Source organism: Falco punctatus (assembly GCF_963210335.1).
Source record: "Falco punctatus genome assembly, chromosome: 2".
Taxonomy (NCBI): domain Eukaryota; kingdom Metazoa; phylum Chordata; class Aves; order Falconiformes; family Falconidae; genus Falco; species Falco punctatus.
In genome coordinates this window covers 103,985,515-104,011,126 of record NC_137581.1, presented here as the reverse complement: position 1 = coordinate 104,011,126, position 25,612 = coordinate 103,985,515, and positions in this window count along the sequence as shown.

Genomic DNA, 25,612 nt, shown 5'->3' with positions numbered 1-25,612 from the left:
TGGAGTCCTCGCACAAGAAAGACCTGTTGGAGTGGCTCCAGAAGAGGACCACACAAATGATCAGAGAGGTGGAACACCTCTCTTATGAGGACAGGCTGAGAGTTGGTGTCATTTAGCCTGGAGAATAGAAGGCTCCCAGGAGGTCTTATTAGTGGCCTTTCAATACTTAAAGGGAGCTTAAAAGAAGGATGGGGACAGATTCTTCAGTAGGGCCTGTGTTGTCATGGCAAAGGGTAAAAGTTTTAAACTAAAAGAGGTAGATTCAAACTAGATATAAGGAAGGAATTTTTTACAATGAGGGTGGTGAAACACTGGGGCCAGAGAAGTGGTAGGTGCCTCGTCCCTGGAAACAAACAAGGTCAGGTTGGATGTGGCTCTGAACAACGTGATCTAGTTGAAGATGTCCCTGCTTATTGCAGGCGAATTGGACTAGAGGATGTTTAAAGGTGCCTTCTAACCTAAACCATTCCATGATTCTACGATTCTATGATTCAGGGCTGAAGTCTCAGGAGACAAGGAAATCCATGACACTGCAAACCCTGTTATCTTGGCTGCTGACAGAATAGTGCACTGTGAGAACCGCTGGTCACCATAGGACCAGTCTGGCACCTAAGCAAGGGGTCATCAGAAAGGCGCTCATAGACACACCCTCCTAAATGGATCAGGAATGACAGGTAGAGAAAACAGTTCAAGACTAGATGGGTGCCCATGATGGGGAGTAGGTGGATGTCTTCTCTCCTGACTAAAAATCACAAATATTTTAATTACCTTGGTATAACTGGCCCCCTTGGAAAAAATACTTATAAGAGACAGTAGATAAACAGTGTTGCCTTCTTGGAGGAAGGAGCTGTCCTTCCAAGAGGCTAGATATGAAGCAGAGTTTTATTTGAAAAATCAAGTATGGGATAATTTATGTCCTAAAGCCATCACCTTTACTGGAAAATGGCGCATAAAGACAGCAGGTTATATCTGGGTACCACAGCACAATTCCAGCTCAGGAAGACTGCCAGTAAGTAATGCAGACCACACGCCATACCATGCCATCTCACAATACACCTGCAGTTTCCTGGGAAAGAACAGGCTCACCTTCCTACTGGGAAGATCACAACTCATTGGCAGATTTATGTTACTATTGAATCTCTAATGTAAACATAACTTTAAGACATGACACCCTTTTCACTCTCAAAAAATTACACTACCCCCAGAAGTCAAAATAGTACTGCACGCTATGCAAACGGCATGTGAAGGGAAAGCTAATTAAGATGATGAAGAAAAACTGGATTTGCTAATTATGTATCACCATACTTGCTGTATATTTGTTAACAGTTATCAGAACCATGATAATTATTAGCCTCTACTAGCAGCTTTGAGTGTTACTAGCTGTAGTGAAAAAGAAAGGACATTATTAATGTGCCACAAAATGATGATGGGAAATTGCTTACCTGCCAGACAGAGTACCAGATGCTGACTTGAGCTGCTGCTGAAATTTTCATGTATACTTCTTCTGACAACTTCTAAAATGTCTTTCTTGCGTACCATATATGAAATCTATAAATTAACACAAATAGAAGAAAGTGTAGGTGCACCCTACACTTGAGTCTAGCCTCCTTAGCTATGCATACAACCGATTTTCATTTAATATATGTTTAAAAGTGAAGGGTAGCATAGAAAGGGAAATATAGTTGTTCTACTGGTAAGTTAGCTTCATTTTTGTTTTCCTCATTATAGAAATGGTTCTAAAGTGGGCACTTAACCTTCTTTTCCCATAATTATCATAAACACTTCATTTTTTTAATGTATTCTAGTACTTAGAAAACAGAAAGACTATAATGCTTCTGAAACCCTAATGATACAGTCCAGAAAACACTAACTTGTACGTTAATTGGTTCTGCACAGAACATCATTACTGTAATATTTGACCACCACAAGGTCTCAGATACATATCTATATATTTTCATATCTATGGGGTAATCAACTACTTTTTGATTCAACATAAAATCAACATAAAATTTCCCATTTTATGAATGGGAAATCAAGTTCCACAGAAAAATATTTTCACACAAATGGTGTATGGCAGAGAAGGTATTTGTCCCCTTATCTCAGGATTTGAAACAAATCAAATGTTTCAATGAATTGTGCCCTAGAGAGGTTATTTGTTAGACTCTATTTCTTTCATTACCAGTTTTTACAGGACTCTTTACAAGTACGGTATAAATCTAGAAGTAGATTATAGTAGTTCTTTTCCAAAAGTGTTGTTTATTGTTGCTTAGTAAAGGAGGGAAGGCAAACTGAGGACAAAAGAGCAAATTCATTAATGTGTCAGTAAAATCCCAGTTACAGTAACACTAATCACTGGGAAGTGTCTGTATTTGAATGGGATTGGGAGGGAGCTCCCCTCAAAAATTAAGAGTTGATCCAGAATTTACTTCTCAAAAGTTGTAAGGTAAGAAGCAGAGCATATTACACTATATACGGATATTGTCATATCATCATCCGTTTAGCAAAATCCATAAATAGACAGTGACAAATATTGTGAGTGAAAACCCTCTAGGTATTATGCAAATATTTATACTGTGGTCCATCTCTGCAGTTGTGCATCTCAAAATACTGTGTTTAACTGGGAGGAGAAGAACAATTTGATAGAAGAATGTTTAGCCAAGTGGAAACACGGTAAAGAAGATAAATGAGGCCAAGCACAAGAACTATGCAAAACTGAAGACAGGCAAGACAAGTGAGCCCTACAAAAAGACAATAGCAAGAATCTGTGCCAGAAAATGCAAGGTTGAGGGAATTTCATGAATGAGGGAAACAAAAGATGGAAGCTCCAGTTTGGTGGGGTTTTTTTGTATTGTAATCATTCCCCGCTCCCCCTACCCGACCCCACCCCTTCATCTAGGGGCAAAATACAGCTTCAAAAGATGATTCTACACCTACTTTAGTCCCGGTAGAAGCCCTATTTCAGTCAAGGGCCTGTTTGATTCATATTGGGCAACAAAATAGTGACCATTCAAACAAAAGAGTAAAATATAGAAAGAATAGAGATTGCTCTCTGTGCTGGAAATTTCTGTTTTTTTCTAAATATTATTTTTAACTTGGGAATGTGTATGTTCATGCACATACGTGTGTGTGGCAGAAGACAGCTGAGTCTGTGTATGTAATAAACAGAACAGATATATTGAGACTTTTTAGTTTCAAACCTGGTTTTGGTGTTTTCTTCTGAAATGCCAAACTCTAAGTACTTTGCAACTTTGCAGTTGACAATATTTACTCCTCAGACTGAAATCTGAATCAGACAGCTGAAGGCAGCTGGACTTTTTAAAAATATTTTTAGGAAGCTCAGACATTTTAATCTGAATTTCAATGAAGAACCAATCCTTTAATGTAGTTAAACCAAGGGAATATATCCAAAGATTTCATGACACTCACTGGAACATAACAGACAATTAAGTGCTCAGAACTGATAAACACTAGTAGACCTATACCATAAATAGAAATAATACTTTTAATTATTTTTTTTTCATTCACACTTTTCACATTTCCAAGTCTTATTTGAAGAACTGGAATCCAGTGGAAGCCTGAAATTCTGTTCAGAGATGCTATGGAAACAAATACTTCTACATGCTGAGGTATAATTTTAAACATATTATTTTTGTATTGGACAAAGAAGCAAAAATGTTGAATAATATTTAATCATTAGTAGATAAAATTCCTCTTATAATAATTTGATTTATTAATTACTGAAATACAAGATAATAACAGAGCTAATATACAGCTGAAACTATCTAAAACAGAATATAATTATTTTCTTTAATAGGCCAATATGTAGCCTTTATAGAATACCCACACCCATTTTTACTATGCAGTTATAACATCCATCAAAAATAGTAGTATAGAATAAGCACACCCATGTCCAAAGTTTGTGTAAATGTTTATTTTTAATTATCTTAGGCAATTGATATATTTGCAACTTGGAAACTACTGTTTAGGTTGGTCATGGACAGAAGTGAAAAACTCATGACTGAAAAAAATCATCACCTAAAGTATGATCTTCAACTCCATCTTTTACTAAACCCTGTTCATCTTTGAGATACTGTACTACTGAAAATACAATGACAGATGTCTGCACTATAAATGCTATAAAACCACTTTCCCTTGCTTGGACATAGAATAGTTTTACACCATAAAGAACTGTTATAGCATGATTCCTGCATTGTCTCCATATTGTTTATATCATTATGTTTACTGTAATATATGGTCCAAATGTACATAAAATTTGAGGCAAGAGTACTGAATCCATTTGCACCCAGGACTCAAACATTCTAAGATATAGCTACTGATTTTAAGAATCTGTTACTATCAAAATCTTTTAATGTTTGAACGTGTCAGAGGATTTCAGGAGGTCTCAGTCTATTCTCCTTTTTTGCAGTCTGTGAAAAATTAATGCAAAATATGTGATATCAAGCTAATGGGATAGTGTTTCACCTTTCCATCACCTACCTGAAGGCAGAAGTAAACCAGAATTAAGACCCCACTGCCACAGACTGCTCTGTCACCACCTACTAACCACTCTAACTTGGGATGTCCCTGAGAAAGCTGGAAATGCCACAGTGTACAGTGTTGAAATTAAATCCTGACAGAACCAGAGATATGTGAAGAAAATATTTTACACCTTTCAGTTTTTCCTATGACTAGGGTAACAAGGATCTATGAGAAATTTATATTAGAATATATTGCTAAGATTGGTTGTGCTAACTCCAAATTTACTGCAGAGGCAGAGACATGGAACATATTTTGAACTAAAAGCTTGAACTGCCCAAAGCTTGATCCCATTGGATGAAAGTTAGTTAAGACAGAATCAAGCTCTGTGGATTCATATTGGTGTAAGACTCTCAGGAAAGTCTTATTAAAATTTGAAGATCAGAACCATCTTTTCACATTTGTAGTATTTAATTTGCATGGTGGATTGATCTTTGCTCACAGCTAACCCCCACCCAGCCACTGGTCCACTCCTCCCACAGCGGAGTGGAGGAGAGCATCAGAAGCACAAAAGTGATAAAAACTCATGCGTCAAGATAAAGACAGCTTAAAAAGTGAAGAAAAGCTGCATGGACCAGCAAAGCAATGTAAGGCATTCATCCACTACGTCTGATCAGCTGGCAGATGTGCAGCCATTTCCATGAGAGAAGGGCCCTCAACAAGTGTAATGGTTACTTGGGAAGACAAATGCCATAACCCCAAATGTTCACCTTTTCTCCTTTTCTTAAGCTTTTATTGCTGAGCACAGGGTCATATGGTAGGAAATACCCCTTTGGTCAGTTGAGATCAGCTATCCCAGCTATGTCCCCTCCCAGTCTCTTGCCTACCCTAGCTTACTTGTTGGGAGGGGCAGAGTGGGTGAAAGAAAAGGCCTTGATGCTGTGTAAGCACTGCTCAGCAGTAGCTAAAACAACGTGCTGTCAGCACTGGTTTGGTCACAAATTCAAAACACAGCATCATATAGGGTCCAGTATTGCTGAATATTCTGAGATTGGTAGAAAATGACTCACGTACAGGCTCAATATTTTGAGAAATCTATGGTTTCAGTTAATTAAAATATCTTCTGTAAATCTGTGTTTTATCCTTTAACATTGCAGTAGCTTCAGCAATATGTCAGGAACCTTGGGGGAAACTAAGAGATGACAACAGAAGTTAACCACACAGATTTCTTAAATTTCATTACACTCCCAATCATGGTATAATCCCAAGAACAAATACAGGCTGGGCAGGGAATGGACTGAGAACAGCCCTGAGGAGAAGAACTTGGGACCATTGGTTGACAAGAAGCTCAACATGGCCCAACAATATACATTTGCAGCCCAGAAAGGCAACCATATCCTGGGCTGCATCAAAAGAAGCATGACCACCAAACAGGTTGAGGAAGGAAATTCTCCCGCTCTACTCCACTTTCATGAGACCACACCCGGAGTACTGTCTTGAGCTCTGAGCATAAGAAGAACATGGACCTGTTGGTCCAGAAGAGGGCCACGAAGATGATTAGAGGGCTGGAGCACCTCTCCTGTGAGGACAGGCAGAGAGAGTTGGGGTTGTTCAGCCTGGAGAAGAGAAAGCTCCAGGGAGACCTTACAGCAGCCTTCCAGTGCCTAAAGGTGGGCTACAAGAAAACTGGAGAGGGACTTTCCACAAGGGCATGTACTGATAGGAGAATGGGTAATGGCTTTAAAACAAAAGAATGTAAATTTAGATTAGATATAAGGAATAAATTCTTCACTCTGAGGGTGGTGAGGCACTGGAACAGGTTGTCCAGAGGAGTTGTGGATGCCCCATCCCTGGAAACGTTCAAGGCCAGGCTGGATGGGGCTTTGAGCAACCTGGTCTAGTGGAAGGTGTCCCTGCCCATGACAGGGGGGTTGGAACGAGATGATCTTTAAGATCCCTTCCAACCCAAACCATTCTATAATTCTATGCCACAACAACAAAGGATATACTAGCTCTGGAAAACTTATTTTGAGTGATCCAGAAAAAAAGGTATGATCCCTTTTTTATTAAGGGCAGGGGTAACCTGCTGGCTGGAAGTGATAAAGGTGTCATGATGCAACTCTGGAAGATGCTGTTTATTATGGTATGAAAGTAAAGACTAAGATGTGCCTTCAACTGTATAACAAAAAGTTTAAATCACATAGTTTCACAAAACTGTGTTCTTGCTTGATTTCTTCCTTATTCTCTCAACTCACAGTTTTTTTCTCCTTTGATAAATACACCAGGAAAACCAAAGATTTTATAAGAATCTGCAATAGTGTTAATGACTCCACTTGAAAAAAAACCTGCATTTTGGTATTATATGTTTATAAAAGACTAAAACTGAAAGACAGAGAGGTATTATTTAATACAACTTTCCTGGAATTTTTAAACTACAGAATTTTTACTCTTCTTTTAAATGCTTGGCAATGTTGATAATAAAGCAACAGATGTCAGTGGACCTGAAGAGTTAATAAGACTCTGAGCCTTTGTCAGCAACTAAGACACGCAGTCTAGGCAGATGTCTAAGAGAAAGATATGTGGGATGGAGACTAAAGGAGGCTCAGTTGACATTCTGAGGTAGAGTTCATCAAATTTCACTAGTTCTTTTTTTTTCTTTTCCTCTATTTCTTTACCCCCAAAACTAATTCCAGTTGGACTATAAGCAAGTTCAGTTTTAGTTACATAGAAGACAGTTATATCCTGGTGGCTCAATCTCCTTTCATAAGCTGAAGAAAAAACCCTTCCCATCAAAGTAAGAAAGGTTTTGAAATATTTCACTACTGCAATGCTGCATCATCACCAACATGATGTTACTGTAGAATGACAAAATGCATTGCAGAGTATTTAGGCATGTGACTGTACTTATTTTTTTCTTCTACTTGCATAGGCAGACTTACAGAAACATGTTGTAACTGCTTGGATTTGTTTGCTCCCTACCAAAATGTCATAGGTGAAAAAACAGTTTACAGTATGAACATGAACAGGCAGCAGATAATTGGATATTTGTGCGTGTGGGGGTGTCAATGTCCAAAACTGAGCTTTTGAACTCTCAAGCAGAAGTTCACTACTTGCTGGCAGCAACATATATAGGCTGTTTGCAAATTTTGTCAACATCTGGACTAAACAAGAGTGGCATTTCCTGAATTCTCCAATCAATAAAGAAACATAAGACAGAACCACTAGTTAAGAGGCTGATCATGCATTGTGGTTTAGCATATAGACTGTTCAAACTGGGAAAACAGAACTGAAGATTTGGAAAGAAGGACTTGCCCTGAAAAGACAGATTCCTGTAAGAAGTGTTCTTGGAAGGTAGATGATTCTGAAAAGGTGAAGATCTTGGCTGGAGGAGAGATCCTGGAAGGGGAAAAGATCCTGGAAATCAGGGATCTGTATGGAGGCCAAAACCAAGGGTTGTCAGGGACCTTGACTGGCAACATCCAAGGTGGGTAATGATCAACAGCACCACAGAAGGAACTGACCTGATTTCCTGGAGAACTTCCTAGTCCATCTGTGACCTCCCTGCAGCGAAAGGATGACAAGACCTAGTCAACAGAGTGCTGCAGTGGAGCATGTGACTGTGTGATAATCAAGCATGGCAAAAGCTTTCATTGCCCTTGTTCTTAAATAAGCCCTAGTATCCAGATCTACTCTGATCTGTCATTTACTCTGTCTCCCCTGTGAAACTCATCACTGGTCCTTGCCTGTCTTTCCTTACTCATATCCTAGTACCTGTAGTGATTCCCCCCCACGCACCCCCATCCCCCCACCCCCAGTAGGAGCAATAACAGCTGTGACAGAAACCTGATCAGTCTGGTTTTCATCTTTTTGTCCCTGGCTGAGAGGAATTCCTGGGATAGGTGTTCATTTCCTCTATCTTTCTGAAGTCCTTAACTTTCTTTGTTGCAATCATGCCCCAGCTGTTCGCTGGCATCACTATCAACTGATATATGCACATGCCATGTAGCTCTTACCATGAAGGAAGAGGGTGAAGCATGCAAAGGTAATTTTCCACATGATGATAAAAAAGCTATTTTTTTCTTCTTACTATCCTGAAGTGAAACTATAACCCAAATTTTTTTGCTCTGAAGTGAAGACCACATGGGTAAAAACTAGGAAATCACTTGTAGCAAATAACAAACCCCAGTATTTTAACAGACCATTTCTCTGAGCAATTTTTTTAGCAATTTTCCTGGCTACAGCTGGGAGAGAGTTAATTTTCTTCTTAGTAGCTGGTGCAGGACTGCGCTTTGGATTTGGTGCGAGAACAATGTTGAAAACTTACTGAAGTTTTTAGTTGTCGCTGGGTAATGTTTAGACTAAGTCAAGGACTTTTCAGTTTCTCAGGCCCTGCCAGCCAGAGGGGGCTGGAGGTACATGGGAAACTGGGAGGGGACATAGCCAGGACAGGTGACCAAAAGTAGCCAAAAGGATATTCCATATCATATGACGTCATGCTGAGCATAACAACTGGGGGCAGTTGGCTGGGGCTGGCCGATTGCTGCTTGGGGTCTGGCTGGACATTGGTCAGTGAGTGGTGAGCAACTGTATTGTGCATCACTTGTTTACTTTCCTCCTTTTCATTTGGATTTTGTTCCTCTCCTCTTCTCCCTTCTTTTTATTACAATTGTTGTTGTTGTTATTATTACTAGTATTTTGGGGGGGCTTATTTTATTTCAGTTATTAAGTTGTTGCTATCTCAACCCTCAAGTTCTACATTCCTTCCTGATCCTCCTCCCCATCCCTCTGGGGTGGGGAGATGACGAAGCAGCTGCATGGTATTTAATTACCGACTGGGATTAAATCATGACAGCAATTCAGAATTAGGTTGCTTTGATAGGGTCCTGTCTAAGCAGGTGTGTTTAAACAACATATACAGTATCTGTTCTGTGCAAATAGTCTAACTGGTTAAAGCTTGTGCTTTCAGTGATCTGGCAGTGGCCTTCCTTGATAATATATGCACTAAAAGCAAACATGGAAAGTACATACAGAGAAAAATAATTTATAAACTCAAGTTAATCTACTTTTTTTTTTTTTTTAACATTCTATACCATAGAAGGCAAAATCAGCTGCTGATGACTTTCTGCAGAAATTTCAGGGTTCTGCATCATAGAGCCATAAGCCTGCAACAAGAGCCAAACAGACAGCACAATTTTTAGGTTCTGTTATTTATACAAGTATCTGCCAATACAGCTTTAACACCTGAAGCATTCATAATGGGGAAAAGTAGTCTGTACGTACATCTGCATTGCAGGCCACAAAGCCTAGTGAGATAGGGTGGAACTCTGGTTACGGTCACCTCCAGATGTCTTACTTCTGAGATTCAAGCTTACTAGTCTGGAACAGTTCAGGTACAGTTTCAAAAATGATGTAATTTGTACAATACTCACAGCCTTATTTTGGTGTTTTCACTTTAACACTGCACCTAGGAAAAAAGCAAAGTTCATTCTTTGTGGCTCAAACCTGACAGAGAAAATTAAAAGGGCAGAGCAAATATTCTCAGTGGAAAAGGGAAACAAGGACTGTCACTGTGAGTCTGGGGTCCCAGCATGCTGCTCATTACAGATACCTGTTTCTTCAGATAGCCTGATAGCGTGTCCTCAAATTAAACTGCAGCTCATGTAATAAATACATCTAGGAACATGCAAGCATGACCCAAGCTATTCTGTTTCACAACAGTTATATAAAGCAATGACTGCAATGATCTTTTCCACCTGCACATTGTCTATGGCACAAAATAATTTAGTTTAAAGCAGCTAATCCAGCACACATTGATTTAAAGTGAAGTGCCATCACACTCATCTACCTCATTTTGTCCAGAAAAGCAGTGAACATTATTTGGAGAGATCAATGTCAGAAGGTGACTTTGACCCTAAAGCTGCCTGTAGTCTTAATGTCCACACTGACTGTCATCTATTATCAGTACTTTATAGCATCCAACTGCAACCTAGGCACAAGGGGAAAGTAAAATAAAAATATTAAAATACTTAATTATAACCCATCCCTTAATGACATAAATTTGACCTCTGTGCATATGCAACATCTGAAATGGACTATTATACCCATAGCCAATATCGGAATGTCTTTTTTTTTGTGATTCTTATAAATCTGAAGATAAAGTTACAAATGTGAAGCTCACATGCTAACAAAATGGCATCTAGGCAGAAGCTAGATAATACCAAGAAAAAAAGAATACATTGTCAAGATGGTATTAAAAACTTGAAACATTTTTCTCCCTCAAAGTACAAACCTTCTTGAACTTGTACAAAACATATACAAATTTATTCAAATAATTGGTCTTCATTCTTTTACCAAAGACTATAAACAACATCTGACTATAACATTTACTAAAAAAGTATTGTTAAAACTCCTCTTCACATGTATTTATCAAGACACTGAGACAAGCATTATAATGTATGTTTGGATTCTACACAGTTAGGCATAAGAAACAAAATGACATTACATGCATGTATTAGAAATTCAAAGAAAAGCTCATTAATATTTTGCTTATTTTGACAAGTCTGTTGATAAAGCTCAATATGTCAGATTAATATGTATTTTTTAAGATGTAATGGTGACATGAAATATACAGCTAAAGGAAGAATGCGTACTTGTGGAGAAAGAACCAATACAAACAGATTGGGAACCTGCCTAAACAGTGTAACGTCAAGAGAGAGGTATGCCAAGGTTGCATACTTCATCTCTAACTTTTCAGCATAGATACAGAAAGTATAAGAATCTTCAGGAGAATCAAGAACATTGTAAATGAGACATTTGAATGAACTGAGTGAATATTAACAAAACAGTGTGTGCTGGTGACCTTGTTTGAATATCATTGACTAGAGCAGAATTCAGGAATCCACCGTGAACAATATCAGCAGGGATTGCAGAAGAGTGAAAAATTTTAAGGAAACCATAGCAACAACATGAAAAAAATGCCAGCTCAATAAAAGCAAGAATAGAATTTCCCACATCTTGCTGGACTGACTGAACAGGTCTATCTATTCAAGTAATGTTATAATAGATAGGAAGTAAGTAATAGTAAAATAAATGGTGAAAACCTAAGGAAAGTAAATTGATGAATCTCAAAAGGCTCAACAATGTAGATCATTTCATTTCCACACTTGCTTAAGGTTACCATTGGTCTTCTTGCATGCTTGTGAAGACTAGAACCAGCCAGAGACAAATCAGAATGTTTGAAAGTTCTTCTAACAGTTGTGTTCTCTTGGTACGTATGTTGAAATCAAATCTCTGTGGAAAGTCAAAATGAAAACTTTGACTCCTGAGGACTAGGTATCCTGATGTATGAATGAGAATCTAAACATGTTATTTTTCCATTCCTTTCCAGCAAACTTCCTAGTCTGTGGATAATAATAACTTGTCATTCTCTCTCTTTTCCATGAGGGCTCATGACCTTATCACCTTTTCTTGTCATCCACCTCTTCTCACCAGGTAGTAATCACTTTTTGTTTCAAATTGTCTCATCAATTAATATACTCAGGTTAAACTGAACCATTGTGTTCAACTTGAACATAGATTGAAGATTACTGATTCTGTTTTATACCTTTTCTGCTGTTGAAATATTTCTACCTCAGTTGTACCTTTTTTGGATGTAACTGTTCTTGTCACCTCTACCCTCTGTCCTCCTACTGATGTCCTTACCAAATGCTTCCTTAGAAACCATGAGTACCTTTGTTGACATGTCTATGTTCTGGTCTTTGAAATGTTGCAGTAAAAATAGAATTAAAACTTCCCTTCTTACAGTCACCAATTCAGAAAGTTTTGGGTTTGGTTTAGGGTTTTTTGTTTTGTTTTGTTTGTTTTGGGGTTTACTTACTTATTTTTCTGTTTAACTATCTATCTATTTATTTATTGAAGTGAAAAACAGTTTTCCCATCAAAACTCTTCAAAGGACAGTTCTCTACCTGCCTCCACGGCCCTAAATATGTTGTTCAGTCCTGCCACAGAAATTTCTTTATGTTTCCATGTGATGTTTGTCCAAATATTTGTACTACTTAATAAGAATACGTACCCTTTGAAAATTGCTGTATTTACCAATTTCTTTTCCTATTAATCTCTGTAACTCCACTCATCAGAAGGAAGTTCATGTCTAAATAATCAGCGTTCTCTTCAAATTGAAGTTCAGACTAAAATCTTTAGATAATTTAAATGTCATTAATATCACTTTCATACAGTCCAAAAACCTACAGTGACTAGCATAACACCAACCTGTCCTTACTCAGCCTTCAGGTTTCCATAAAATTTCAGTCAATGAATTCTGACTGTAACTGTTATTGTTATTTGTAGTTAGGCACGGCTATAGCTGCTGTGAATAGTAGTTCAAATAATTTCAATAGGGTCAGAAGTAAATTAGTTGAGTTTATCAACGTGGTGAACCTGTGAGCCACAATTTTCCAGTTTTTTTTTTTATCCCAATCAAACTTTAGACTTTACTTGCTGGGATGTTTACAGGCACAGTTTCATTTGTATCAGCCTGTTTGGCTGAAAGTCTAGGAATGGAGAAAATGCTTCTCCATTTGCTAAAGCAAGATGAAAAATAATATCTTTGCACCAACAGCAATTTTTATTAATGATTCACATAAAGATCAGCATCATTAAATTGAAAAGTACAGCTGACCTCATCTTACTGAAGAAATAAAGGGAAAATGGTTATTAAGGCTATTTTAGATACAGTACATTGAAACAAAATGATATCCTCTTGCAAAGTCAGATACAAATCAGTGCTTTAATATTAAACAATTTTCATCTGAACATCTATAGTTGAACACAATTATTGCCTTATTATGCTGTACGATCAATTTATGCAATGAATAGATTGGCTTCATGCAGAATGAATCAGAAAATGAAATTTTAGTATAGAAGAAAATAATCTTACTCCAAATTAAAACTAGTACTTCTTTGCTAAACTAAAGATATCTGGAATGGGATTTTTTTGTCTTCTATAGTTTAGTAAGTGAGACAGTAAGAATAGTCTTACCAAGAAGAGGTAGACAAAATCAGGAACAGCTTTGTAAAACCTATTACCAGAATTGATTCCATGGTATAATTCCCATTCGATCAATTTTTAAAAGGATAATTTGTGAGGTTCTAGTCACCTTGTCTTTCAACATGCTGCATATTTGTAAGGAAATACTCTTAGTCTCTAAAGGTAGACCCCAAAATTAGGAAGGAGAAGTGTTCCCATATCTAATAAGTAATTATTATTTTTTTTTCAGCTTTTCTTTGTAACAGAACTGGGGAAAAAAATGAGTAATTTTAATATGTGATGTTTTATATGCAAAAAACTCTGGTTTTATTTAAATATCATATATGGTTCAATCTGGTCTCCTTTAGTTTGATATTGCCAAAACTGATGAGATTAAAGCATTACTCTGGTCTGTTCCTAAATACAGGTAACTCCTAAATTTATATTTGCATGTTGATTCCCGAAAACTTTTAATGCAATAATCAAACAACTCTTAATGAGTACATGGAATAAAATAGCAAAAATAAATGCCCACTTGCATAAATTAGTTTAAAAAGCCCTCTAAGCCAGGTACTATTTTTTTATCTATATTTTTCAGACATGAGGTGCAGTGACCAAGGACCAGAATTTTCCAAGTAATCAGCAGTGTATTATGTACTGTAAATGAATCTTCCTGCAGATTAATACACAGTTTCTGACTGAAGGGGTGGCTTTAATTTAGTTGAAATCCCAAGTTCAGAGCACAAACCACGAAGATTGCATTGAAGCTGTACTCACTGTGGGACTGGACTAAAACTTGTGATAAAAAAAAATAATTTTACAGGCAGTGAGTCATTAAGTTATTGTAATTTTCATCATCTAATGTAGCAGATAAAGGTCCAGGGCAGATGGATTTTGCAGGTACTGTAATAGTTTAAAAGAACAGAGAATTCAGGCATAAAAGTTTTGGGGGAAGAAAATAAGAAAGCAAGGTAAAATTACTTGGAAGACCAGAAAAAGAAAAGAAACAATGCAAATAAACAAACAAAAATGCTAGATTTCAAATACTGACAACATCCTACTAATGTAGTAATACATTGAATTGTTAACAAATGAAAACAGCCAAGAAATAAAGGGAAGTGTTTTGGGGAGAGATGCCTCTCATGAAAATTTATTTTGATTTCTTTTTCTTTTATTCCCAGTTGAAGGAATGTTGACTTGGTTTAGAGATGCTTTTTGTAAACTTCTGCAAACATTAATGTTAGGTGTATCAAAATTTGATAAAATCTTTTCACTTCTTTCTGATGAAGACATTTCTCTTGTGAGTTCTTGTTTATGGAATTAAATTGAAATATCTTATTCCCTTGTGCTCCCTTTACATGTTTTGAATAATTCAGTAAATTCTCATACATTCTGCAATGCCCCTGAAGCAGGGTTAAATACACAATCCTTTAGTTATGTTTTATAGCAGATTAAAGAGAAATGTCAGATTGATGAAGCTCCATTGTCATGCAACGTCTTGGGAAATGTCTTGGTAATGTTTTTATTACTCTCTCTGTTTTAAGGTCTGAATGGCTTTGGAACAGTGGCTGTGTTCAGTATTTTGTAGGTATTCCCTCCTTCTTCCCATTTGAGCCAGCAGCTGCTGTAATGTAATGACCTTCTTTGGTATCGTTTGCAGCACATTCTTGCTGGCTATTCTTTAACCAATCGAATCATGACAGACTCTTGGTGTATTATCTTGTTCAAGCCTCCAAAACTTTATTTCAGAGGCATAAGACCTATGACTTGGTCTGCTCCTTTATAATTTGATTCCCACGCCCCCACCCCCCCACCCCCCCCACCCCACCCCCCCGCCTTGCAAATAAAGAACGTGATCAGGTGAGAAGCCAGCCAAAGATCAGTTGTCTGGGGGAGAATAGGAAGATACTTCCCAAAAGACACAGCTAAAAAATGGCCACTTTAGGCTTGACACAGCTTCTAAAATGTAAAACCAAAACCCAGAAAAATAGGATGACAGGAATTTTATAAGAGATTGTGTCAGAGTTGTGTAAGATGATTACAGATGTGACTAAAAGAGTGCCTGTGTTCTTTTTCATATTAGAGATTTGTATAATCATGCCAGATCTTCTGTAATTTTATTTGGTTTTATTTATTTCTCTAGAATAATAAAGTCAAATTTCAAGACATGGTTTCCAATATTTTAAATTAACCAACACATTTTTCCTGCATTTCTCCATAGCCTTAAAAAATCCATGCCAACCATAAAAGTATAACTTTAATGCAAAACAAACCCACACCTAGTAGTCTTAAACATCTTCCTTCTTATAAAATAATTAATATAAAATGTTGCTAATGGCCATTTTTGTGTATTAGTTTTAGAAAGGAAGGCCTTTGATAAACTTATGACAGCATCCTACTTGATCCATTCCCAACTGGATTAAAAATTATTATTTGGGGCCCAGTTCATGCCAAAACCCCTTTTACTCTCCAGCATAACCCACACAGTACTCTTAACTCAATGGAGGACCTTTCTCTGCAGGACATGGATCCTGGAATGCTCTCAATACTGAACTAGCATAACAGTAAGACCAAAGAACAGAATGGACATACCTTTTTAAATTTCTATATCAACACAGAAGCATTGCTGCTATATTTACAATTCTAGTATTTTGTATTTGCATAATGTATACCAGAGATAAAATGAGTCCTAAATAAAAAAAAAAAAAAAAATATATATATATATATAAATAAAAAGTCCTAAATAAAAAATATATGATTAAAAATTACTAAGACATACAGACATGCCAAGCTAGAGCTGCAGTCCTTGTAATTTAGCACCAAAGTTAGCTGACCCAACACAAGCTATTTTTTTAATTTGGGATAAAGAAGTCTTTAATTTCATGGTTTTTAAGCCACTAAAAATTAATTTAGGCAATTCTTAATGTCTCTGTCGTGTTAAAATTAACTAGATGACTGAGTCTGTTTGCCCTTAAAAAGAAGCAATCATTGGCAAAAAAGGTATTTTTTATTCAACCTATAATTTTTAGTCATTGCTTTTGGAAGCAAGAAAGTCCTAAAAAGGGTTAATAATGGTTATTACCTCAATATAAATATATAATGCAAAATCTGGGGTTTTTTTTATATATAAATATTATATAATGTTGGCCTTTGCAGTCAAAATATCCATAGTTGGATAATTTGTGTATACACGATTTCACCTTTGCCGGCACACAATGCTGGAGAGCGTCAACTCTGTGTGTAGCACTGTTGTATAATATAGACTCCTCTTTCTTCTACAAGGGACAAAGACTTTGCTATAGCGAAGAAATATTCCAAATCGTACAAGGAAACATGATGATCTATGGCATAACTCTTTGATTTTACATAAAAAAATATCAGTAAGTAGGCTCCTTGCATGACGTTTTCTCATAACTCTCTACAGCTTTGGGACAGATGTCATCTTGAAAAGATTCTGAAAAGAGTAAGAAGGAACTGAGAACATTAGAAATCTTCAATACATCTGTTTCTATTTCCTATCTGATTGGTTACTACCTCATGAGATTAAATTAAACATACCCTTTGTGATTCATTCCCACTGCAACAATTTAAGAGCAAAAAAGGTATTGTCAGATAAGGATATCAATGCAGACTTAATTAAGTCATAAATTATAGGCACAGTTTTTGATTTTAACCTCAGTCTCTTTTTTCTGTCAGACTTCAGAGATATCATATCTCATTTTTTAATGATGCAATGATGACATTTGATTGATTTTTCATTGTGACTTATCGAGTATATAAAAAAGGAATTAGCAGATCTATCTAGAATCAGTTCTCTTTTAGAAGGACACATTTGTCAGGGTGCATCTCTGCTGCTTGGCAGTGTGTGGGTTAGACTATTAGCAAAATGAAACATAAGGTGCATTCCACTCTAACTTCCAGCCCTCTGTTAAAGGGAGAGAGAAAAAGCATTGGTTGAATAATAGGTAAGTAGAAAAGAAAGTGTGAAAGAAAACCTGTAGGCATTTCAGAAGCAGGTGGGTAAGTATTTCAGCTGTTTCCTGAAAGCACTAGGAGTTAAAGGAGAGAAGGATGTTTGCATTGATGAATGAAAGGTAAAATGTGTCAGCACTTATGTTTTTTTCCTTGTTTTTTTTTGTTTGTTTTTTTTTTAATAATAATTTTAACCATTTTTAATCATCTGCCTATCTTCTATCCATGGAAAAGAAATTTCATATAAAATATCTCAATCATTCCATCTGCATGACAGAATAATTTTAGTCATCAGAACAGTAATAAGCAATGGGCAAGAGAATCATAAAGCAGCTAGAAGCTCAGGAAACTATCAGAGATATATGTCAAAAATTTTGTATTTACTGGCTGGAAGCAGCTTAAGAAAAGGCTGAGAGGGAAGAGACCTCATGGCTGAGAGGCAGTAAATAGTTTCTGGATACATTTTCAAGTGTCTTCTTGAAATACAAACTCTTGAAAACACATTAAAAAAAAGGGGGGGGGGGGGGGGAGCTAACCATCACGAATAATGATGTGAAGGGAAAGTACACAATATACTTGTCATGGATGATGTGCTTCCACCCATAAATGGTCAGGGCTGCATACGTCCATAGAAGCTGCACAATCTTGTGTCTTCTTTGAAGATAACAGCTAAATATGAAAGGTCTACTCTAGGAAATGGTGCAGATGACCAAAAGGCTCCTTTTTGCTTTTCAGAAAATAGATGGGCAAAGTCTTCTCTTTATACATTTTTCAGACTTGTGCAAAGATGTGATACTGGTCAATAAGTTCTTCTGCAATTGACTGGTATTGTCTTAGGTTTTGATATATTTACATTATTTGGCCACTGTAGTGTCTGGTTGGTAGAAGAGAGAACAAAATGTTCAGGTGAGCACACCTTATGTTTCTAGAAGATAAAGAACTGAGAACATATTGGCATGCTGGTGACCAGTGAAAGGTCATTTATGTGAAATAAATTTATGGGAGTACATGATGGCTCAGATGCCTGCGTGGGCTGGTGTGAAGGTGAGATTCTGATATTTAATATGTCTGAGAGATGCGGGTGTTCTTTGCCATGTTTTCTCAGTGTCTGTATTGACTGGCTAACAAAGCTTATCAGGGAGTGTTAGGAGGAGCTGAGTCATTCAATCAGTTTTTTAGGAAGTGCACTGAACAGTGCTGGGAAGACCACAACTGAGACATGCTGACAAGTCTTTTTTCAAAATGTCCCCAGAAGACATAGCATTTCACTTTGGAGACACTGTAAAGACATTTCAGACAGAACAGGAATCACCAGCTTAGCCTGATAGAAACTGCATGTAAAATACAGCACAATGAAACAAACAGGTATCGAGAACATTAAACAATGAGTCATGGGAAATAAATTTCTTTTTCAATGGATTTTTTACATTTCCAAAAACGTTATGCTCTTCAAGTCTGAATCTATTTGAATTTTTTTTTGAAACATCACAAAATAGTTTCACATTTATCTTCCAGCAACTGAATACTTCTGTCCTTCAGTTATCACACTTGAAACCTACCTCTTTCCCATAGCTGTTCCTAAAATATTTTTAGGAAAATTTAAATTATTTTTTTCCCACCCCCAAACAGCTCTCCAAAGCTCTGTAGTTCATTGATATCATACCAGAGCCCCAGACCACTTGAATGCTGTTCTGTGTTTCTGATTCTGGATATCTTTCCATTGGCCCTTCAAATCCTTCAGTAATCTCTCATAGCTATTTAGATCTTTTCCAATGACCACCCATTTCGGGGTCTCTAATTTTCTTCAGACTCTTACAGACTGTTCTGTAATTCCTTACTCCTTTCTAACACGTATACATTGTAATAAAGCTCATCTGTGTCAGGCAAGCCTGACAAACCCAGCAAATACATGTTGTTTTGTTAATGTCATTATTTTGGGGGGCAAATTGAACTCTTACGTAAGGGCTGTCCTGAACTGATCTATTTCTAATATAACTTCCACAGCACCCGAGGGACTGAAGTATTAGGGACAACTCACACATTCTTGCAATATTTTTAAAAAAATGGTCCTGATTTAGAAAATACATTCCTATCTTTAAATATGTCATAAATCATAAGTCTAATTTGATTAAACATGTTTTTCTAAGCAGACACATATTTTAATATCATGTAAATTTTGTGTATCTATTAGAATTATTTGAGAGATTCATTATTGAAGTCTTTTTTATTGGTTCCAAAAGAGAGACACCACCATTTGGTTGGGATCTCACTCAAGCTGTAAATACAAAATTACACCACACTGAATTAATCAAAAAATGAAAATGCCACCATCTTCCTAAGCTTATTTTAAAAAGCAATAAATTAAAACATACTTCTTATAAAAATTCAAAATTACAGTTTCAGATTATTTTTCCTAAAAGTGACATTACACAGATATATGAATTAATATATTTCTAGATTTAAGCAAGTATTGTTACAAATGCAAATTTTTATTTTAATCAAAGAAAGCTTAAAAATACTCCATAGAGAAACTTTTAAATCTTTTGCAGACTGTCTCCCTGAAGATAAGACTGACGTTTAAAAGTGCATAGTAGCTGCCTTAACTTGTCTTTTAGATAGTAAAAATCACTTCTGTAGCTGCACATTCAATTACTCTGTGCAACTGTTCTAATCACTGTGGGATGCTTGGCCACTCACTTTAAATTAGGGCCATCAATAAAAGAATTAGGTCATAAGCATCAAGTGGTAGCAGTCTGAAATCTGGAGGTAGCAGTTAACACCTAGCTTTCAGTTTAGCTTTCTTTAACCCAGTCATGCAAACTTAATTGGATCATGTTCATTTCATTTTCAAGTGACATGCACAGCTGGTACTATTTTAAATTATAAACTAGCAAATAATGAAAAAGGGAAAAAGAACTGGGGTTGAGTCTGTTGCACGTTGAGACAGCTATAGTAGCAAATGATGAAATAGGAAAAAGGATTGGTGCTGACTGTGTTGCAGGTTGAGAAAACTCTGAGCTACTTTGGCAGCATGAAATAAAATCTGTAATTATTTTAGCTAAGAAGCACAGATTTCCTGAAACAGACAGTTTTATTAGAGTGACAATAAGCTCACCTGGACTACTCCATGTCTGAAATTACTGTATGACATGTGCCTTGAATCCCTTATCACCTTTTGCCACTGTTTTCCACAGCATTCTCCTGGAGAAACTGGCTGCTCAAGGCCTGGGTGGCTGCACTGTTCACTGAGTAAAAAACTGGCTGGATGGCCATGCCCAAAGAGTGGCAGTAAATGGAGTTACATCCAGTTAGTGGCCAGTCACAAGTGGTGCTCTCTAGGCCCTGTTCTCTTTAATATCTTTATCAAAGATCTGGACATGGGGATCAAGTGCACTCTCAGTAAAACTGCAAATCACACTAAGTTGGGCAGGATAATTGATCTGCCTGAGAGTAGAACAGCTTTACAAAGGCATCTGGACAGGCTGGACTGATGGGCTGAGGCCATTTGTATGAGATGCAATAGGGCGAGTGCTGGGTCACAACAACCACACACAATGCTACAGGCCTAAGGAAGAGTGGCTGGGAAGCTGCCTGGTGGAAAAGGACCTGGGAGTGTTGACTGACAGCCACCTGAATATGAGCCAGCAGTGTGCCCAGGTGGCCAGGAAGGCCAACAGCATCGTGGCTGGTATCACAAGCAGTGTGTCCAGCAGGACTAGGGAAGTGATCTTCCCCCTGTACTTGACACCGGTGAGGCCACATCTTGAATATTGTGTTCACTTTTGAGCCCCTCACTGCAAGAAAGACACTGAGGTGCTAGAGCATGTCCAAAGAAGAACGATGAAGCTGGTAAAGCATCTAGAGAACAAGTCTTATGAGGAATGGCTGGCTGAGGGAGCTGAGGTTGAGGAACAGCTGAGGGAAATGGGATTGTTTAGGCTGGAGAAAAGGAGTCTCAGGGGAGACCTTACTGCTCTCTACAATTAACTGAAAGGAGGTTGTAGTGCAGTGCATATCAGTTCCTTTCCCAACTAAGAAGAAATAGGACAAGAGGAAAGGGCCTTAAGTTGTGCCAGGGAAGATTTAGATTGCATATTAAAAAAAAAAAAAAATCTTCATGGAAAGGGTTATTAAGTATTGGACCAGGCTGCCCAAGGAAGCGGTTGAGCCACCATCCCCGGAGGTATTTAAAAGAGGTGTCAGTGTAGCACTTAGAGACATAGTTTACTGGTAGGCTTGGCAGTAGTGGGTTTGCGGTTGGACTCAATGATCTTAAAGGTCTTTTCCAATCTAAATGAATCTGCAATTCTATGATTCTATGCCTGACTAATCTTCACTGACATAACAACCTCTTGAATATGCTTATGGCTAGAAGAGAGGCCAAAACTCTTCATAAATTCAGCATCAGGAATTGCAACAGTTCTCCTGCCCTGGAGCCATACTTCATGTTCTTCAGCTATAGCATGACTTGGATGAGGGGACTGAGTGTACCATCAGCAAGCTTGCTGTTGATACAAAACTGGGAGGAGTAGCTGATATACCAGAAGGCTGCACTGCCATTCAGCGAGACATGGACAGGTTAGAGAGTTGAGTGGAGGGGAACCCAGTGAAGTTGAGTAAGGGCAAGTGTAAATTCCTGCACCTAGGGAGGAACAAGCCCATCCACCAGTACAGGATGGGGGCTGGTCTGCGGGGAAGGACCTGGGAGATCTGGTGGACAGCAGGTTGCCCATGAGCCAGCAGTGTGCCCTTGGGGCCAAGATGGCCAATGGGAACATGGGGTGCGTTAGGAGGAGCATGGCCAGCAGGTGGAGGGAGGTGATCCTTCCTCTCTACTCTGCCCTGGTGAGGTTGCAGGTGGAGCTCTGGGTCCAGTTCTGGGCCTCCCAGTTCAAGAGACAGGGAACTACCGGACAGGGTCCAGTGGAGGGCTGCAAAGATGGTTAAGGGACTGGAGCATCTCCCTTATGAGGAAAGGCTGAGAGAGCTGGGCCTGTTTAGTCTGAGGAAGACTGAGAGAAGATTTTACCTAAGACAAGATCTTATCAACACCTACAAATATTTCAAGGGTGAATGACAAGAGGCTGGGACCAGGCTTTTTTCAGCAGTGCCCAGTGACAGGACAAGGGGTAACAAGCACAACCTGCAACACAAGAAGTTCCATCTGAATATGAGGAAGAACTTCTTTACCTTGAGGGTGACAGAGCACGGAAGCAGGCTGCCCAGAGATGTTGTGGAGCCTCCTTCTCTGGAGACATTCAAAATCTGCTTGTGACTCTGTGCAACCCACTCTAGGTGAACCTGCTTTAGCAGGGGGTTGGACTGAACGTTCTCCAGAGGTCCCTTCCAACCCTGACCGTTCTGTGATTACGTAATGAGATCGAGTTTATAAAAAAAATATATATATATATATATATATATATATATATATATAAAAGTTAAGACATATATTTAAACCAGTTATGTTTTGGGATAGGGAAAAAGAAAAATAGAAGAAAACAAAACCACCTAATTAGAAAACTTTGAAACAGCTTCTTTTTAAAATCATATGTTTATTTCATATGTTTATGTCTATTGAAAATAATATAATACCCTAACTTGGCCTGAAGAACTTACCATCTTAATGGCATGGATCTGTCTGTGTAATAGCATCTGAAGTTTTCACCAGCCAATGTTTTTATTCTCAACTTCCCTTTGGAGTACAAGAGTAATACAACCATGTTTTACAGAAAGACACAGGCACACATCATCAAAAGGATTTGGCTTATATTAATTAACTCCCAAATAGGTTACCATCCTCCTTTTTTCTTTGGAATAAATACTGTAAACCCCCTTTTCCTTGTGGTACAGGATAACAAGAGAAATGCCAGGGGGATGCACATCCAGTATCAACTGAATGGGTGTGGACTGTGGTCTGAAGACTCCACTAATCCAACGGTATGGCAGAAGCACGCATGAAAATAGTACTTATAGAAAATATAAATAGAAAATATAGAGAATAAAAAAGTACTCTCCAAACTGCCTTCACAGAAAGAAGAAATAAGGAAGAAATACAGTGCAAAGCAAAGCTGTTCTTGATCGATTAGACAGACCTTTGAAATACTTGTCAGAAAATGTGAATAGCTAAGTTACTATTAGAGCTCCAAAGACTGTACCTATGAGCATGTTTTAAATGTTCTGCAACTCCTGATGTTTCACAGCCATAGGCTAAAAGTCAGTAAAGAGCACTCTCCTAAATTGCTTCTGGAGGAGATGTGAGATGTCATTTATGCATCAGCTAGTTCTGTACCATTAAAGCAGCGGGCTTCCTCTGTATTTCATTTTTCATAGAGGCTTGAAGCCACTGGTTATTCAATTTTTTTACAGGGAAACTGTAGGGATTTAAAGATGTTTTAACAAATTATGAACAGTTTAAGGGTTGGAGGGAATCAGTGCTTTGTCTGTAGCTGTAAGGAACTGAGTCTGTGAGAGCTTCATACTTTTACCTCTGAATGCAGTACCTGCTGAAACAGTATACAAACTGAGCCTCCATCAAGGCAAAAGATGCTAGTTCACAAGTCCATGATATACAAGGACTCATAGGCTAAGTATTACTGTGGTTGAAGCTCAGAAGAGAACTTATATTCAGTGAATGTCATCTCAAACAGTTAGGTTATTACTGAATAGCATTAAAAAAAACCCAAAACCAACAACAACAACAAAAAACAGACGAAAGAGTGAAAGGGTGTTAAGAGCAAAAAAGATAAAAGACTAAGAGAAACAGATAAAGAATGTTACTGATAACTTCTTTAGTGTTGATAAAAATATTAGAAAGATAAGATAAAACCTAGTTTAAAAAAGCAATTAGAATGGTATGTTTAGAAAAATCATCACAAAAACTTCAAATTGAGCTCGTTGAAAGCTGTACTGTCATAAATGTTATTGCTGAAGTACTCATTGATAAGGTGCAATGGTTGTCAGAAGTCTAAAAGACAAAATGTTCTAGAAAAATCAGAAGCAACAGATTCATATATGGACACATGCAATCAGTAATTTGTGCTTCTGACCTTTCTTTTTAAAAATAATTATTTTAAAACTAACTCTTCTGAGGAACTTGCTTATAACATTTTTTGTTTCTAATTAAATTAAGTTTAAGCTTTAAGTATGGTATTTAAAATAAAAAATAAAAATAAAAAGGAAATAAAGGAAATACTCATCTGAATGCATCTTAGGGTAAAATTCCATAAGCAAGTACTTCAATGTGCTTTCTTTTTTGTTGTTGGGTTGTTTTTTTTTTCCCTCACACAGAAAGTAGAGTTATTAATCATTAAATTTTGTTTCAGTAGAGTACTTCATATTTCCATACCAACCACCTTTCTGAGGTTTTAAAGATCTTGAACATTAATTAAGTCAGCTGAATACAGTGATGAGATTACAAATTTTTCTGAATTCACCCTTACTCATCTACATACAAGGTCTGCATGACCTCTTTAGACAAGAACTCGGAAAAAGTGTTGAATCCTAAGTATTCTAAAAAGCAAGCAACAAACAAAAAAAGGAATCTAACTGACTGCTTTTTCAAATCCACAATTAAATGTTTCTGACTGAATATGAATATGAATATACAGAATATGATAATTAAATTATATTTTTAGTGTTTTACAAGTTAACCATTGCAGTTCTAAATGAAAGTTCTAAAATGAAATGAGTTCTAAATGAAAACTCAGGAAGGTGTTGGGGTTTGTTCTTTAAGGTTACAGGGGGTGATGACTCATGGGTAATAATGTTGATAAGATCTTAATGGATCTATTGACTTTCCTTTTTGATTTCTTAGAACTGACCAGAGGACAGCTAGAATAGAGAAAGGACTAGGTGGGCTCTACCCCTTCAGTGCATTAGTAAGGAAAACTTGCCAAACTGAAGGAGGAAATTACCTGTTTCTGATGGCAAACACTCTCTGAAGAACTGTTAGTATGCTCTTTCTCTTACTGAGGTCAGAGTGTGATTTCAAATCTATTTATTCTGTTTTAAAAATATTCTTCACACACAGATCTAGATAGCTATTAAGCACACTGTGTACTGTGCTAAAAACTCTGACAACATAATTTTTAGAAGCTGTTATTTTGCTGTGAAAGAATTACAGTTCTAGGCATCTCTTTG